Consider the following 20,492-nt stretch of genomic DNA (forward strand, 5'->3'; position numbering starts at 1 on the left):
AAATATTAATAGTAGGAGGAAGCATGTACCTAACTGACATTCAGCAATTGGAGGGAAGTAGCTTAGTGCATTCATGGAAACTGTGCCTTCAGACATTTGACAGTGGTGCTCTGCTCTAAATAATTTGCATACAGATATACCAGTATTCAAGCACATATATAGGGAGGTCTACCTTCGCCCAGGAAAATGTTCATGGCTATTTTAAGAGAAAGTTAGGAAAATTACACAAGATATTCCTGGTATACAGCCTGTTGCACAGACCAAGAAGAAGCTGAATCACATTCAATGATTAATCTCAAGCAGAAGCTCTAGACCAACAAAATAATACATTGCCTATCTTCATCCTCAAATTTAACCTATTAGATAAGTAGCCCCCACAAACCTGCCATCATTCCACTGAAAAGACAGTTGAGACTGAAAGATTAGGTCACTTATTCAGTTACCCAAGTGGGAGTCAGAGGAACAGGAAGGCAAACACGGTTCAGCTTCCACCTGTCGGAGCTTTAGAGAAAGCAATGCTTCCACTAACTCACACTCCACTATGTGCCATCACATTTCCTAGGTCATAGAATGAAGTTCTCTGTGTTCTAACTTGTCCAACAATCTCTGCTGATTCCCTGCTTCTTTCTAAAAATTGAAACTGGTTGTCAAGTTAAAGACTGAATATTGTTTGTTAAAGAGTCAAAGCTTGATGCATTGATCTGGGAACCTATTTGCCCTTCAGAAGACAATTGAGAAGAAAAAACTGGTTATATTGGGGAAAGCAATATTGAAGATTTCCAAAAGTATGTTAAAATATAAGGAAATGGAGTTTCAAATAAGTGTGATAATAAGCAAGATAAACAGAGTTGACTAGGTAGAAGTTAATGATGATGCTTTTTACTCTTCATGGGGACTAGCCATGCGGTTACAATAATATGCACTGTTTCAAAACTGGAACATCTGGGAATGTTTTTCAGTGGTGGGGCTAATGCTTCCTAGCTATGATCACCTGGGTTCAAATCTTCTTATTGTACAAGAATACGGATGAAAATCATGAAAAAAAAAAAAACATGGACACAATGCAGGCATGAAGAAGGAAAGAGTTATTGTGGGCTCAAAAGGAAAGAACTAGTAATTTTAACCAGCTGACCTTTGAAAAGCCAGGAAATAGCATGTACATTACAAGGTAGTACTGTAATGTACTGAAGCTCAGAAATAGATTAAAGTTGAAGATGAAAATTTGAGTACTTCCAGTACATCACTGACCTCTGTATGATACAACAGTTGATACTTCTAGGAAAAATTTATTATTATTATTATTATTATTATTATTATTATTATATAAAATTGATTATTTGTTTCATTGTAATATGTCACATTTCAAAAGTAATATAAAGAGGTATAATGTCTTGGCTGCACCTGATTTTTTTTGGGAGGGGGTAAAAACAAGATATAAAGTTCAAATATCCATGTGAATTGAAAAAACTGTTTCATTTACTCATAAATACCCCAAACCAAGTTTTAATTTTTTTGTTTAAACAAATAAAGGGCCCTGGAAGCAATGCTTTATATCAGCTCCCCCATGAACTTTTCAATTCCCCTTCCCTGATGGGGATTTAGTTCTTCCTCAGCTTCTGAGCTGACACTTAAACAATCATAGGACTATGAAATGAATTCTGACTTTGTGATTATGGAAAAGAAACTAGTCCTCAAACATCATATCCCACAGTTCAAGGGCTCACCCATTTACCTATTGCTTGGATTTTCTCTTTCTGTAAGAGATGTGAAGCTTTAAAGGAACATGATTTCTGGCCAGGTTCAGACTTTGTTGTTACATAAAGGTTGCTGGTAGACAGAATACATTTCTCAGTTGAAAACGGCATTTTGACTCTCAGGGAACAGATGTGTTGCTGTGTGCACAGCATCCAGGGGTTCTGTCAGCCTGTGGGCCTTATTATGGAAAATAACATGGGAAGCTCTTTAAAACTCTGCTTCCTGGGGGTCAGGCTTAGAGTCAGAACACCACTTGTAACAGGATTTTTCTGTGTGGAGGTGTATTTTAGGAACCATAATTATCCTAGGAACTTAATAGAATCTGTTAAAGTGAGCTGTGTTCAAACAGAATTAAGGGGGCGCTTTAGATCTAATTGAGATTTTGAGAGATAATTTTCAGGTATTGAAATGAATAATTACAAGCCAAATATATCACTGCACTCTTCATTATCATGGTGGTAGATGCATAAAGAAAAATTTATGGTATTATGTGCTTCAGAAACAGTTACAGGGAAACATTATTATTTCTCCATAGAAAACTACATGTCAGGATAACATTTTTTTAATCGTAAACCCTCACTCTTGTGTTTTCATTGCTATTAGACACTTATTTAAGAATTATGGCGGTGTTAGTGTTTTTACTGTTTCCTAGAGTTAAACACACCCAGGGACACACACAAACACACACAACACAACACACACATACAAACACTGATTTTTTTTTTTTAGTGAGAAATTCATGTGGAGTGCTTGTAAGACACAACTAATTAATGTTTAGAGGAAGCAAAGATCATCGGGGTAGAATCTCTAGCATAATGTGTTTCGGGGTACACAAGTTGGCTGTTGCACTTTGTGGAGGAGCTATAATAGCCCTTGGCTCTGTACATTGTTCACATCCCTTCATTTTCTTTCAGAAACCTCTCATCCTTTGTACCAAATAATACAAAGCATGCCCCCAATGGCTCATTTGTTTTTCAGCTTCTTGGAAAATGATGCTCTTTCTACCCATTAGGGATACACATTTAAGAACTGTTCGGTGATTAATAGCAGCACGGCTATGGAGAGTATAGAAGGCCTCAGAAGCTCTTTTTGTCATAGTTTTCTGTTTTCAATACATTCACCGAATTAACTAAGTTTTATACTCTGGATTTATTCCCTGATAAAAATGCATGTGAAGCACTTTATGCATTCCTAATCAATATACAATTTGTTAGCACTACTAGTAAAAAATAAATAAATAAAAGAAACACTTCCAGTGTGGGCCCAGAATATAAAACCTGCTATTACATCCTCCTTGTTAGTCATTTGTAGCTAGACAGTACATCTTTATATAATTAGAGCCCTGTTCTACTTTTTGGTGCTCTTTCCTTCACTATTGTCCCACAAATGGCTCAACTGGAGACTGAGCCTCTTGTATTTCTGGTTCAGTCACCTTTCTGCCTGCCATCATGACATCAAATATGAACAAAATCATATCCTACAAATTTTCAACAAAGAGAGGACAGATTCTGGTCATAATTTGACCAATAAACATCACCAGGGAGAAGCAATAAGTGACAAGGACATAAACTTATTTACATAATTATTGAAAGAGTTTTCCAATATATGGAAGGAAAGAATAGTTCCCTTTTTGCATTATTATTGTTATTAATAATCAAAGGAGCAACACATTGTTTTGTCTCACAATGTCAAAGCTTTTAGTCTATTGTGGGAGAGAAGGTATAGAGTTGCAGTAGCTGGCATCAAAGTGAACAGGAAGCAGAGAGAGAATGTGTCTGTATTAGTCTTTAATGTGCTCTAAAGAAATATTGATTCTTCTCTATCACTGCATTTTGATGTCTGTAGGAAGAATAGTTTACATGAGACATTGTACATAAAGAAGTAGATGAGAAATGCCCTTGTATGACATAATCTTTTCACATAATTTCATGTAAGATGATAAACAACCTCTAAGTTAAATAGTTGTTATTAAACACAAGTGTTAGGGATGAATTACTCAATATATTCTGTGTCAGTAGATCCTAAGATACATGATGTATTATGCATATGTATGTCTGCAGACTCTTGTATCTGAACTGGAATTGTAACTGTGCTAAACCTGTATTCTTTTCTACCAGAAAAGGACAACTTACAAAATGCTCAGTAATTTGTTCATGTATTGTCCTTATTAGCACCCACATCCAGAACAGAATTTGTATAACATGTTTCACTGGCTTCAAGTTAGGATCATATATCTCCAAAGATTACTCTAATTCATGCAATTATTTCTCCATACTTCACTCAAAAACTTAATAGGAACTGTAAAAATGCAATAGTAATGTTCTTGCATATTTTTTAAACATTGTAAAATTATTAACAAATACAAATGCATATTCCTAACCCCCTAATGGATTAAACAATAGTCTGATGATAAAGTCTAAATGATGCTTGTTGTTTCATCGTGTACAATTCTTAAAAAGTATTACAATTTCTATCCAGCTAACAAACATGGATATTTTATATAATTTAAGATGCCGAAATACATAAAAAGTGCAGTTACCATTTTAATTAATGTTCTTAAACACTAGATCAAGTCAGTTTGAATTCAACAAATATTTAATGAACATTTACCCTGTATGTGCAAGACACAGAGCTTTTATAAACAATGAACATACATATTCTTCCCTACATTTGAACAAAAAAAGACAGATTAAAATCTTTAGGATGAAGGACACATTAATGACAAAAATTAAGGTTACAAAATTTGACCTCTCTATCAGTTTACTCTTACATCATCTACCAAAGAATTTGAGAGAGAGCAAGGTGTGGGCTGTTCCTGGGAGGGGTTAGAGAGCGGAAAAGAAAGGGAGAAAAGATGTAATTATATTTTAAGTTAAAAGATAAAACAGAACACAAGGTACACTTTTCCGAGTGCTGCAGCTGGTAAAGGGATGATCAGTTCCCTCCCCTACCACGGGTGGCAGGATCACATTGGGGAGGGAGGCATCTTTCCTTTACCCTCACCACCACGTGGCAGATGAGGCGGGCGTGGCCTGCTATCCCACTCTCCCACCCCCAGGGCCACCTCACCAGCACCTCTGGCAACAGGGTCAGCTCTCTTATATTGCCTAGATGAAGAGCAAGGCCTGTTTTCCTGAGTGCTGCAGCTGGTGAAGGAGAGGGTCAGCTCCCTAGTCTGTTGTTGGTGATGAGAAGCAAGGGGTAAGGGGAACATCTCTCCCTCTGCCCACACTGCCACACGACAGCTGAGCAGTGGGGACTTCTCTTCCATGCTCACAGCTTTGGGCCCGGGCTCACCCTCTGTGAATAAGTTTGTCTCTATTGTGCTTCCCAGGAGAGGTGCAGGGCCTGCTCTCCCAAGTACTGCAGCTGAGGGGCAGGACCCAGCTCTCCCATTCTACCTGGCCTAGGCAGCACAGCAGAGCTGACCCTATTGACAGGTGTGGGGGTGAACCATCCCAAGAACATGAGCATAGGAAATCCGGCCACACCCTTCATCTGCTATATGGTGGAGGGAGATGCCCTTCCTCATCCCTCCACTCCTGTGGTAGGTGCTAGCCCTGAGGTCATAAGGGCAGAAGAGTTGTCCCTGCCCCTGATCAACTGTAGCACTTGGGAAAGTGGCCCCTATATCTCATCTGGACAACAAAGAAGAGCTGGCCCTGAAGGTATAGGTGTGGGAGAGCCAACCCTGAGGTTTTGAAAGCAGAGCAAGCCCTGCCCCTTCCTCATAGTTGCCAGGGGTGAACTAGCAAAGACAATAATGGAGAGCTCACCCTGGTGGTGAAGTCCGGGGAGAGCTGGCAGGCTCACCAACCCTGACTGAAATTATCCAAGCCCCCAACCACGGTTATGAGATGGTCCACTCCAATATCTACCCCATGTATGATCTGCTGGAGCAAGTGAAGGGGCTGGTCTTGAAGACTCAAAGCTGCATGATTTCCAAGACACAGAACAACAACAGAATAACCAAGAGGAGTTCCAGTGAGGGCTCAGCATCCACAGTGTAGCTGAAACCAGAGGCCTCAAACCAGACCAATGACTCTTTTCAATGAACACTTGCAAGTAACAATATATGGATAAAAGGGTTTAGTGTGTGACTCACTATGTTGAACTACAGCTTCCATGATGAGATTTTTTTTGTTTCTTTTTTTTTTCTCTTTATTTTATTTTATTTTGGGAAGGATGAGGTTGCAAGGGACAAGTGACAGAAAATGAGTGTGATCAAGATGCATGATGTGAAAGATACAAAGAATAAATAAAAAGAACATTAAAAATTAAAAAGAATAAAAAAAAAAGTTAGCAAAGAATTCTGGTAAAATTGGCTGATTTTCCAAAGAGTTAGGGTTACTATTGCTATGGTATAACATCATGACCCAAAACAAACTGGGGAGGAATAGGTTTATTAGGCTTACACTTTCACATATTGTTCATCTTTGAAGGAAGTCAGGGTCGGGACTCAAACAAGGCAGGAACCTGGAAGCAAGAGTTTATGCAGAGGCTGTGGTTGGGTGTTGCTAACCAGCTTGCTCCTCATGGCTTACTCAGCCTGATTTCTTATAGAACCCTGGATGACCAGCTCAGGTGCACAGCTACCCACAATGAGTACAGACCTCCCCCATAAATCAGTAATAATGACAATGTCCTACAGCCAGATCTTATGGAGGCATTTTCTCAATTGAGATTCCTGCCTTTCAGATAACTCTAGGTCATGTCATGTTAATATAAAACTACCTAGCTAAGGCTGCAAAAGCCCACTCATGTGGTTCCAGAGCATATTCCACATACAGTGAGGGCTACATTTGCTAATTATTTGACAATTCATAGTGTGCTTTCTTTGCCTGCTGCAATAATTATGAAAATGATCAGATGTCTCATGAGTTCTCTGGCAATGAATTACTAATGTATGTTAACTGAAAAATCATCACCTAAAAATAAAAACCTTAAGCTTCTATTTTACATCTTATAGGAATTTGCTGACTAACCAACATGTTTATTTTTACTTATTATTCTGTCATTTGTCAATGGAGCAAAGAAGCAGATATGACATATAATGCATATAGATAATTTGTTGTCCAAACAGTAGAGATACTAATGAACAGAGTTATATTTAAACACGATTTTGAGTTTTCTTTAACTGTAAAACTACACGTGATTATGTGATGATATAGCACAATCACTTGATTTCTTCCTGATGGTGAAATGTAGTTCTTTGTAGTTGACTGCAACAACGATTTTTGTATTGCTGTTAGGGAAAGATTAATTGCTTACACGGTTACCTGATTGCATATTTGTCTGTCAACATGTGCATATTTAGGGAGATGCCAGATGCCTACATTCAGGTGGGTGGTAACTGAAAAGTGATGCCTTGTTGATTTTATGACCTGGGGGGACTATGGAATGCACAGAAAGGGAAACAAATGACTGGGCTGCATTTGGCTCTCAGCACTGATCATATGTGTCATTAAAGTGAGAAAGTCCCCAGGCTGCAGTAAGTACAAGGAGTTGACTTCTTGTAACTATTCACTTTCTTATCTTAAAATTAGTAACAAAAATCATGTTTTTTATCTACACTATTGAAAGTATAGAGATTGGCTAAGGATACTTTATTTATAAGGTTTAGTGTATGTATATTTCAGGACATGTGCCTGTATCAGCATCATATAAACATAATAAAATAATGATTTTTTTTTATTTTACCTGATTTAATTCTGAAAGTAGATAATGCTTATTCTCTGTGGTTAAAATTGTAATGTAGACACTGGTAAACAGAAATACATAATATAGATCAATCATTCCATATTGGATACCTTTAGAGTTGCTACATAGCAGAAATTCTATCACAATATATAATTCATAACCAATAATTAAATGTGCATAAGATTTTCATGATTCATAATTATTATGTGAAATCTGTATAGCTTCACACACACACACACACACACACACACACACACACACACACTCCACAGAGTTAGATCTAGTGCACTGTAAATAGTACTCTATTATTAAAAGGGGTAAACTTTCTGAAAAGGTAAAGTTCCTGATGCCTTGTCTCTTGTTTACTTACTGAGGGTGGGCTTCTACTTCACCTTCATGTTGGTGGTAATCAATTTTCTTAAGATCATGACCCTTGACATTCCTCTGTTCTTGGTTGTTTTTGCTCTTTTGGAAGGCCACTACTCAGCTCCCAAATAAATCGCACATGGAGCCTTATTCTTAATTATAAATGCCCGGCCTTAGCTTGGCTTCTTTCTTGCTACCTTTTCTTAACTTGGAATTATCCCATCTACTTTTTGCTTCGGTGCTTTTATTTTTCTCTAGTCCTTTTTACCTTTCTTTACTTCTTACTCTGCAGCTTGTTATGTAAGCTGTTGGCTAGCCCCTGGAGTTATCCTCTCCTTTTTCTCTTGCTTTTTCTTTTTTTTCTCATAGATTTCTCCTTTTATTTCTTCTCTCTTTCTCTCATCCCTGCCTATCCTTTCTCCTACCTTGCTATTGGCCATTCAGCTCTTTATTAGATCATCACATAAGCCTGTGTTTTAAACAGGCAAAGTAACACAGCTTCACCAAGTTTAACAAATGCACCATAAAAGAAACGTATCTTTCTTTGATGTAATGATGTAAAAGAAGTGAAAGAAAGAGAGACAAGCTTCTTCTAAACAGCTTAGGATGTAGTGTTGTAAAGCTCACTCTAATGAGTCCCTTTCTCCAACTTCTGTTATAACAGGAGACCAAGGGAACATCCTATAGCTCAAAGTAGAAGGACTCATTCTGATAATCTGATATGGGGACCACCATCAACAAATGAATGTAAATTAAATGGGACTATTCAGAAACAGCCTCGCTAAAACCAACTGTTGGTTAAATAACCACAATTGCAATAAAACACTCTCTCATTTTATTTGAGCCCATCATTATTAAATTTGTACCATGTTTGGAAATATAATTAAAAAATAGTATTAGGTTTTTCAAAGCAGAAAATGAATATTACCATGCTCAAAATAAATATAGATATTATGGATGTGGAGAGATGCCTCAGCGGCTAAGAAAATTAGTTGCTCTTTCAGATAACCGTGATTAGGTTTGCCATGCTCACATGACAGTTCACAACTGTCCTGAACTCTGGTTCCAGGGCGTTTCAACACCTTCTTCTGACCTCTGTGGCTAAAGAGTATGCACATGGTACACATACATACATGTAGGCAAAACATATGCACAAAAATAAAATAAATCTTAAAACCTTTAATATATAAATATATAAAGATGATGGAGTATGAAAATATGTATAATATGCTTTAAAATATCTATGGTATATTTGTATTAAATTTGATTTCATGTCAGCTAACGTTCTTTATATTTCACAGGACTAGCTTTTAATACACACACACACACACACACACACACACACACATATATATATATTTAAGTGCTATCTGATATACAGTGAAGGTAAAAATAATTTAATATTTGAGTTTCCCATTAAATAACACAGTTTTGAAATATCTTTAATTTTCTTGTATTGTAAGCATATGTGTATATCTATGTGTGGGTTTGGGAACATGATTTCAGTGCCTGCATCCATCAGAATATGGTATCAGTTCCCCTGGAAAAGGAGTGAAAAGCAGTTGTAAAATGTAATAAGAGTGCTGGAATTGAATTCCAGGTCCTCTGTAAGAGTAGTGTTCACTTAAAAAAAAATATTGACCTCTTATATTTTTGGTTGTGAGCCTAGCCTTTAACGGCTGAGTTTGGGAGGCATCTAGGCAGTGGTACCAGGTCCTGTGCTCATTGCATGAGTTAGCTGTTTGAAACCTGGGACTTATGCAGGGACACTTGGCTCAGTCTGGGAGGAGGGGACTGGACCTGCCTGGACTGAGTCTACCAGGTCGATCTCAGTCCTCGTGGGAGGCTTTGCCCTGGAGGAGGTGGGAATGGGGGGTAGGCTGGAGGGAAGGGGAGGAGGGCAGGAAGGGGGAGAACAAGGGAATCTGTGGCTCTTATGTAGAACTGAATGGCATTGTAAAATAAAATAAAAGGAAAAAAATTATTGACCCATTTTTCTAGATTATGAAATTATTATTATTATTATTATTATTTTATGAGCTGTGGCTAAGTGTGGTTACTGCTCTTCCAGAGAACTGAAGTTCAGTGTCTAGCACTTACAGTGGTGACTCACAATCATCTGTAAATGCAGCTACAAATCTAAGGTCCTTTTCTGGTCTTTGTGAGAATTTACACAAATATGTCTTATATATATAGGGGCATACACATATGTACATACACCAAAAATTCAAAATATAGTATGTGATTGTTGTATTCTAATACAACTTAAATTTTACTTATAGTCACAATGGATTATTTTTCATTGTCTTCTGGGTTAAACATGGACTAATATATACAGATGTTTATACATACAGATAGAAAAAATATATAGGTATATTTGGATTTCTTTCAAAGACATTTTGAATATAATGATAGGAGAGAATACTATTTATTTTTAAAACATAGAAAAATGGCAACCAAATTGAAGCTGGATGTATAAAGGCAGTCTTCTTTTTTCCCTGTTTTTCAGGAAATGAATATATTTTATTTGCAGAATGAATTCTTAACTTATAAAGCAATAGCTATGGCCTATTAAGAAGCTAAAAAATGCAATATTCTGCATTTTTCTGCTACTAAGAATGAGTATATATCTTAGGTTCCCTAATCAGATAACCCAGCACACAAATTGAATCTGAAGCCCATGAAGATCCTTTTAGGCTGTGGGCAAAACAGGGGATTCGACTTACATCAATTTCACAAGGGCAGTGACATCATATTGACAGGCTGCTTGCAATGCCAATGGAAGTGATATTAGCAGGAGAAAGCTGCAACAATGCTTCCTAGGTGCATTGGCAGAAAAGTGTTCACAGAACAAATCTGCATGGTTTGGAGATAGCTCTAAGACATAGGCCTCTAAGAGGAGTTTTCTAATCTGAGATAATAAGTGGTGTTCTTACTACTGTTTTAATAAAAACAAGCAAATACCTTCAAAAACCCCCTTCTTTGCAAACGAGTTACTTTCATTTGTTTTTGAATAAAGAAACCTCAACAATTCAAAAACCACTGCCAAAAATTATTACAAACTGTAGATGTAACCAACCGTCTTATTAAATAAGAAACACAGAACCAATGTAAAAGAGAAAGCCAAGAGGTCAGAGCTCAGAGCTAAAAATCTCACCCTTCCTCCTGCGGTGGTCCTAGCTTTCCGAAAAAAAGAGCTACTTCCTGTGTGTCTGTCTTTTCATAGTCTTTTTGTTCTGCCTTCTCATTGGTTGTAAACCCAAACACGTGACTGCCTCATCACTGCCTGTATGTACAGCCCCCCCACCCCCGAGTCTTAAAGGCATATGTCTCCAATGCTGGCTGTATCCCTGAACACACAGAGATCTACCTAGCTCTTCTACCAAGTACTGGGATTAAAGGCGTGTGCCACCACCACCACCACCACCACCACCACCACCACCACCACCACCACACTCTTGCTATGGCTCTAATAGCTCTGACCCCCGGGCAACTTTATTTATTAACATACAATCAAAATCACATTTCAGTACAATTAGAATACCACCACAACAAACTACATGTCAACAGAGAGTAGAGGGAAATCTCCAAAAGAAACTGCTTGCAATAAGAAAGTATGTAACCAGAGTGTATGCAGGAATGAGGTTCCGAGGAAAGGGTGATATAAAAGACATGAAAGGATGTAATGTCCCAGATACCTTCTATTTTAGTTAGGGTTTCTATTGCTGTGAAGAGACACCATGATCACAGTAACTCTTACAAAGAAAACATTTAATTGGTGGGGGTGGCTCACTTAGAGTTGCAGAGGTCTAGCCTATTATCAGCATGTTAGGGAGCCTGGTGAGGGGCAGGCAACATGGTGCTGGCTACATCTTGATCAGAAGGCAACAGGAAGCTGGCTGAGACACTGGGCAGTATATTGAGCATAGGAAACATCACAGCCCACCCTCACAGTGACACACTTCCTCCAACAAGGCCATACCCACTCCAACAAAGCCACACCTTCTAATTGTTCCACTTTCTATAAGATGATGGGAGGCAATTACATTCAAATTACCACACCTTCTAATGGTGTTGAATAAAATTTAAAAGTGCATTTTATAAATTAGCATATGAAACAAAACAGGGACATGTTCTCTACCTCGGGGGGCGGGGGATGTCTCATATTTTCTGGAACTGTAACAATGTAATAGTTAAAAGTGCATCATGAGTGGAATAAACATCCCAACTTAGTAATATTTAATCAACTCATAACACCTTCTTATGAATGGGAAAACATACATCCTACTGAAAAATATATACAGTGGTAAATAAAAAAGGGGCTTTTGTGAATTAACCCTTTATAGCAGTGCTTTTCAGCCTTCCTAGTGTTGTGACCTTTAAGATAGTTGCTCATGTTGTGGTGATTCCCCAATCATAAAACTGCTTTCCTTGCTACTCGGTATCGATAATTTTGCTATGGTTATAAATTGTAATGTAAATACCTTTGGAGACAGAAGTTTGCCTAAAGGGTTGTGACCCACAGGCGAAGAACTGCTGCTCTATAAGATTGAGATGTGGAGGGCCACTGTGTGGCCAATCAGTAATCAGAGGACATATGAAAACTCAAAAATGTTATGGCAAAAGTAGAAGGTAAGAAAAAGAAAGTGATTGGTCCCTTGAAATACGAGGCTTTAAACCTGAAATACAAATGGTTAATACCATTATACATTGGTACGAATTATTAATACAAAATATAAATGGTTATACATTAATTATATCACATAATACTGTACCATGTAAGTTTGGAAATAGAATAGGTAAAAAAAAAAACCAACAAAAATATATTTGGCTGTGCATGATTACACATTAACACTTTGAAAGTGGAAGGAGGGATACCTGTGTGTTTAAGTCACTCTGGTCTCCAGAGTTTTCTGGCCAGGCAGAGTCTCAAAGCAAGACTGTGTCTCAAATAAAAATAAGTAGGACACAACAAGATCAAAACAATCCTGTTTTAGGCCAGAGCCATGAGGCAAATCTGGAATATTTCCTCTGTAGTAGTGGGAGACAAAGGAAAAGGGTTCACTGTTTACATCTGAAATTTCATCATTGTTATCGTTTTTTAAAATTATGTGCCAAATTCTTCCCTATACAAAGAATGAATGGAATTTGGAGAGGAAGTAGGAAGGCCACATTGAGGAAAGAAGAAACATGCTTGGTATCGAAGAATAGATTCAGATTTTAATGTATGAGAAGCAGAGTGAAAGCCAAGAGACAGTTTTATCAATAGTAAAATAAACATCTCAGATGGCCCCAGGTTGTATGAATCTGGAGACAGAGAGCTCATTCACAGATGTGACATACATTAATGAACTTCTCTTATGTCTGAATAGAAACAATTAGGTAAGCTTCACAGTTATATCTCTATACTTCTCTAGCACAATAGGAGCAATGATATTTTCACAAGTAGGGAATATGGCTTTATGTTTAGGTTATAGCTTTTGCCCCCATGCACGTTAAGGCTTGTTCTACTTTAAAAAAGAAAAATAACTTTTCTGTTTGTGATCATTAATACCATAATAAGGCTTCCCACTTTCACATAATTTAGTCATTTTCCCCCAAAACAGTATTGCAGTCAGAGATAGTGTAGTGCTCACACAAAATCTTATCACAAATTAGCAATGTAACCCCCTTGTCTGTTGCACTATATTATGATCAAAGAAGAATTAGAAAATTTCTTATTGACTGATTTTCAAAAGTTAGACTAGATACCTCTTGTGATTAGTGATGATAAAAAATAAACAAGCAGGAGATTTTTATTTGAGAAACAAAAATTAGAAGCATAAATAAAAGTATATATGTATATATTACTTCAAGTAATTCAGTCAATTATAAGGAGATGTAATTACCATTCAACCTATCAATAAGTTAAATGTTGTATGTGATCATATAAGTATACTGTAATATATCTATAGTAGCACACACATCATTAAGAAGAGATAAAGTTAACAATAAGCTCTTATATACTACATGTTGTATAGATTAACATATATGCACAAATGGTATTATGCAGAGAAAGAAAAGAAAAGAACATGTAATATATCCAAAGAGAATGGTACTATACTTTATTAAGGTAAAATGTAGAATTTAAAACATGATCATTGTGACTGGAAAGTTCATAAATGGAAAATTCAATATCACATATGTAACAATTAACCCTAAGTTAAATTATAAAAACCTGATACATTCAATAAAAATTACAGAGATAGGGATTCAGTGGAGAAGTGACAGCTAATGGCTACTATGCAACAAATTTTTTTGAAAAAATAGTTTAGCTCTGCTTTAAGGAGATAGAAAATAGAGGATAGTATAGACTCAGGTAATTTTAGAAATTGGGTATGTCAAGTCAAGGAGGGATCATATATAAGAAAAGTTCAGCTTTAAAATAAATTGATTCATTCACCAGAAAATTATTTGTATCTACACTACTCAGTGGTATAGTTATTTTACACAGCAAACAAAGCAAATGAATAAATGAACAGACAAACAAAAAGAAGGCTATAGTTAGGAAAGGAACAAAAGTTAGATTGAATTAAATGGTAAAACTAGCCGAGGAGATATATGCAGTCTAACACCATAAAATAAAATTGTACTGAATTGAACACTGAAAATAAAATATGAAAATATTATTTTCCCTGTAGTGAGAGTAAATTTTTATAAACTTTAATAACTAGCTTAATAATTTCCTGGCATATTTAAAGAAAGCTATACATTTTATTAGCAGAAAATAGTTCTAATAATTGGAAATACACACAGCAGTTCAACTATCAAGAGTGATACATTCTCCCATGTACCGTGGTTTCTCCCATACATGCTTAACTATAATAAAGATTAATGTGAACAGTTAACCATCATACTGCAAGGCAATCTGGTACTAGTTATAATATAGCAGAGCTAGCAAAATAACACAATATAATAAAAGTTATGTTGAAGAGTCAAGGAAAATTTTAGGGTTTTTTTGGTGTTTTTTGTTGATTTTTGTTTTTTTGTTTGTTTGTTTTGAACCATGTCACCCACTGGGACCATGAAAATTGAAGCATGTATAAAGCAGGGTTAGAAAATCAGATTTAACATTTCTCTCATGTGAAAACAATACTATTACCATAGCAGTACAAAATTGGATACAGTATATTCATGAAAATTGTAAGTATAATAATGATTTTTAGAACTGTATTCCATAATATCATGAAGAAAGATAAAGTGCTGGCCAATAGCAAACATATGTTAAGTAAGCAATGATGAATGGTTGATGCCTCTTTCAACTAGCACAACATAGATCAAAGGCCAGTGGACTGTAGAGCTGATTTAAAAGCCAGAAAATGATCTCATAGATTTTATCATACAAAGAATTTTGTGTTTCCATTCAGTGGTAAAGGATAGCTTACTTAGAAATTAAGCAATATATGCTATTCATTTGAAAGTTTGTAAAATTGGAGCACCATTTAAACCATTTACAAAATCAGTTCCAGAAACATTGTAACAGCAAATAAAAATCAGTGATGCATACTTTGAGGCATGGATACTAAAATACATAAACTTTAAAAACAAATGTATTTGATCATGAAAACTAAAATCTGTTTGCAGCAAGTCATATGCATTTGAAGTCAACAAATGATAGCTTTTTAATATATGCATAATAAAATTGGGAAAAAAGGCACAGCCTGTGGGGTTGGAGAGATCACTTTGTATTTAAGAGTACTTGCTGCTCTTCCAGGGGACATGGGTTTGATTCCCTACACACACGGCAGTTCTTTACCATCTGTAACTCCAGTTCCAGAAAATCTGATGTCCTCTTCTGACCCTTATATCACTAGACACATGTATAATGTAGAGACATACATGCAGGCAAAATATTCATAACAATTAAAGCAGATGCATTAGCTATAATAGAAAATGATAACATAGTTTGCACACAAATGTAAAAGTAAATCTAAAACTAAAGTTTATGAATATTGAGTCACAAAACAAATTGTCAACATGATAATATATATTATTGGTTAGATTAAGGTCACAGAAGTGAATTAATAAGCCATCATTAAACCTTACACTTTTGAAAATTGTTAAAATACATAAATGTACTATGTAAGGGAAAGAATAGCGTCATATATACTGGGTGAAAACCAACATTTCCCATTCTTTGGGTAATGCATTTTTGTTACAATCTTTAATGAATATGATGCTTATCCCTGCAATATACAGATCAATGATGGCTTCAATATTTGAGTACAGGATATTTACTTACAGGAAAACTATCCTTTAAGAAACAGTATCTCAGTAGGTTATACCTTCACGATGTTGGCCTATGATCATCATACTTTAGCCAAAAACAGAAAAGAAAAAAAAACACTAAAATAAACTATATACTGCTGAGTGAGCCTTAAGTTAAATTAGACAGTTGTTGGTTACCAGCAACATGAGTGCCATTTAATGAACCTTTAGGAATATCTTACCCTGATGGCCATTGTGGTTCATAGGTGTTGACACAGGGTAGGACTATTAATTGCTTCCCTTCCTTGAGAACTTATATAATGTTTTCTGTAAAAACTGTAGTCCATAGACTGCAATAAAAAACTTTCAGGTTAGATTGAGCTCAAATTATTTGAGTCTGTGTCTTATGTGTGAGGTCTTCAGGAATAGGGGCTATTCTTCAACCCCTAAGTGCTGACCATGAGCTACATCAATAATTTCCATTGTTTTAAAATGTCACTTGGGCTACTCTTACCAGCCATTCAAAAAGAAATTTCTCAGGCCTAATTATAGGGTTTTGTTGATGTATGGTTCTTGTGGAAAGCATTGCCAGTCCAAGTGCTATAACTTCCTTTAGGAAATAGTTCTAATTATCTTGATAACATTTAGGAGCATGAACTGATGCGGGATGTGTCTTTATGCACAATGCGAATATGTGTTGCTCTGATTGGTTGATAAATAAAGCAGTTTGTCCTATGGCAAGGCAGCTTAAAGGCAGGTGGGAAATTCGAAGGAAGAGACAGGAAGAAGGCCAAGAGAGACACCAGCCAGCTGCCCAAGGTGCAGCATGTAATGGGACACAGGTAAAGCCATAGAACATGTGGTGATGTAGAGATTAATAGTTATGGGCTAATTTAAGATATAAAAGCTAGCTAGCAAAAGGCGTGAGCCATTGCCATGCAGTTATAATTAATATAAGCTTCTGTGTGTTTACTTGGGACCGTGAGCACAGAAAAACTTTGTTACAATGAACAGCATATAAAACAAAAGGCCAGACTCATTGTATGAACAAGCATAGTCCCATAGAAACAATGAAGCTAAAGAGAAAGTAAATTGTCAATAAAGCTTGGTTGTGCTAATGAAAAGTAATATAAGTAATGCATAAAAAAGCAATGTAGATAGCGTCCACATGTTGCAGGTGAAAGTATTATTATATTCTAGATGTAGTGTGTATACTATATTTCTTATAAGAAGAAACCCATATTTGTATAGGAAATAAGTTATAAATACTCTCAAATATAGATTTTTATCTCTGACATTGGTAAATTGAGGAGAAATATGCTAATATCTCAAGAAAATAGAAATGTACTGTAATGGGGATAACAATATAGAGTTGGGTAAAGAGTAGGGAAGGTATCACCAGAAACCATAGTGTTAGGGGAGGCTTCTATTTGGGAAAACTTCTACCACTGAATAATTCCAAATGGTGATAAATTCAAAGATCATATTTTAGAAGCTGGCAATGAAGAACACATATTATATTCTTTGCTGACAGCTAACAATGTGTATTATAATGTCACATTGTTGGTTTTACTTTATTTTTAAGAATAAATATTTATTCATTTTATGTGTATTAGTAGCTTGCCTTCATGCACATATGTTCAACACATGAATGCCTGGTGCTATAAGAAGTGAAAAGAGGGCATGGAATTCTCTGCTGTGGGAGCTCTAGATGGCTGTGAGTCACTATGTAGGAGTTGGGAATCAAATATAGGTCCTATGCAAGAAGAGCAAGTATTCTTATCCAGGGATCCATTTCTTCAGCCCTGGTTTTAGTTTATTGAAGTGAATAAATTACAGAATATAATATAATGTCTATGCCAGGGTTTTGCCAGATGCTCTCTGGAAAAGCCACACTTTTATTGAAGATTCTCTAAACTGATGAGTTGGTTTAGTTCTTTTATGACTGTGGAGTATTGCAATGTTGTAGACAAAATCATCTTGGGCTATGCTTGCTTCCTCCAATAGTCATTTATCACTCACTCTGAAACTGACCTAACATCTTTTCCATGTTTAGACAAAATTGTTGAAATGTGTTAATTTAGTAGGCCTCAAGTTTTGACTTACTCGCAAACTAACCAGGCCATAAAACAGCAGCTAAAGCTTATTGTGAGATGTCTGTGCTTTGCTGCAATGTCTCTTGATTATGTCTCTACCATTCAATTTGGTAAATACATTACATGTTTTTTTTTTTCTGTTTTGGTACTATAAAATAATTAATGAAACCACTTCTATGGTCAAAACTGTTATCTGAATCTGTGTGCCCGGTCCATGGTTACCCACTGGACTCAGAATAAATTCTCTGTCACTTACTCATTTTGGAGTAAAAATAGTTTTTTTTTGTTTTTTTTTATAAAAACACTGTTGTGAGAGTCTGATTTGTGAAAACATAGAAATTACCTTGATGCTTCACAGATGACATATGGATTGGCTTTACCTTTTTGGGCATATATAGTTCAAGATGCTGCAAAGGAATTTCTTGTATTACCTTTAAAAATTCAGTATATTCTGACAGAGCTAAAGTTAAGTATATGATTCTTGAGGGTTCTGGTTGCAAATAATGAAAACAATCCATATAAATACCTGGTTAGCTTTACACTAAGAAAACGGAAGTATTTTATAGTGAAAAGCGATTTTTTTCTCATACAGTATATACTGGTTATAGTTTCACCTCCCTCTATTCCTCCCAGTTCTTCCCCACCTCCCATCGCTTCCATATTCTCTCCCCTTCTGTCTTTTACTAGAAAAGAACATGCTTCTAAGTGATAATAGCCAGACATGTTTAAATAAAATATAAGATGAAGCAAAACTTTCATATTGAAGTAGGACATGACAAGCCAACAGGAGGAAGAGTCCAAAGAGCAGGCAAGAGTAAGAGACTCACTCATTCTCATAGTCAGGATTCTTGTAAGACTACTAAAAATAGACCCATGTAGGCTCTATGCATGCTGCTTCAGCCTCTGTGAGCGCATATGGGTCTTGCTTAGTTAATTCGGATGGCTGTGTTCTCCTTGTGTCCCCCATACATCCCCTACTGACTCTTAAAATTTCTTTCTGCCTCCTCTTTTGTGGGATACCCTTAGTTCTGAGGGGAGCAATTTGATGGAGACCTCCAATTTAGACTCTATTTTTGAATAATGTCTGGCTATGGGTCTCTGCATTTGGTCCCATCTGCTGCTGGAGGAAGCCTCTCTGAACCACAAATTAAGTATTTTAAACAACAGTAAGATCACAGTCAGGACACTCTGCAGGTAAAAGTGATTGTGTGAATATTCACTTTGATAATTCATAGGAAATTATAGTATGGCTCAGATCTAACCACCCTATGTGAAATTGGAATGCAAGCCATTTTTTAAACATAGAAGACATTTTTCAAAATAATATACACACGTTTTCATTATTAGTATTATTCATTCAGTTACTTCAAGAAACTGTAAACATTTAGCTTGTTAAGTCTGGCCATAGACACCTTATCCCAGGTTTCTAAGAGTTTAAATCTAACTGTGAGAAAAGATAGGAAAATTACAACTAGAAAGAATAGCAGAGGTCAATATATTCTCTTAAAAATGTACTTCTCAACTATAATAATACAAAATTACAAAATTGTCTGAGCTCAACATATTAAGACTTTATGCTGAAGAATAAAACATAGGGATGTCTAAAAGACTTCATGCAAAGCTTTATAATATTAGCCTATGAAAGTGGTGAGTTGGCAAGAACGCTAGAAATTCCCTTGGTGAGGCAGACTAAAATCAGCTGGTTTCACTACAGATACTCCATAGTGTCCAGGAGTAATTTGTGACTCATTATCATACCAAAATGCACAACACTGGAACAAATTTCAGGTGATAGTGAAATGTGCCCTAGATAGGTCAACAAATAGAACATACAAAAAGGTGAGGGTATCTAAGAAGACTTAGAGGAAGAGTAAAGAATAAAATAAAAATAGAAAATTAAAAAATAAATAAAAACAACATACACACTACATAATGAGGTGTAATATTCTTGGCTAAGATAATAGAATATTCCAAAATATATAGTTGTTTGCATAGTCAGCTAAACTTCAACTGTTCCCTTCAGACACAAGGTGTCCTTTCTCAATAACTTCACTCATTTTGCTTCTCATTGTCTATATTTGTTTAATCTTTGTTCTAAGATGCAAAATTCTACATATCTTAGCAGCTACCTAACAAACCCTGATGTCAGTTAATATAAGAGTCATATAAGTTATTATTTATTATATGAATTTACCAAGGGAGTCATACAGAAATGATTATTGATCTCATATCAGGGATCTGTAAACCAATGACTTATGGAACATAGTTACCAGAGATTTGATGAGGGCGAGTAAAGGGAACATGGGTGATTGAAAGGCAGCTCTATCA

This window comes from Peromyscus maniculatus, chromosome 12 (genome assembly GCF_049852395.1).
Source record: "Peromyscus maniculatus bairdii isolate BWxNUB_F1_BW_parent chromosome 12, HU_Pman_BW_mat_3.1, whole genome shotgun sequence".
Taxonomy (NCBI): domain Eukaryota; kingdom Metazoa; phylum Chordata; class Mammalia; order Rodentia; family Cricetidae; genus Peromyscus; species Peromyscus maniculatus.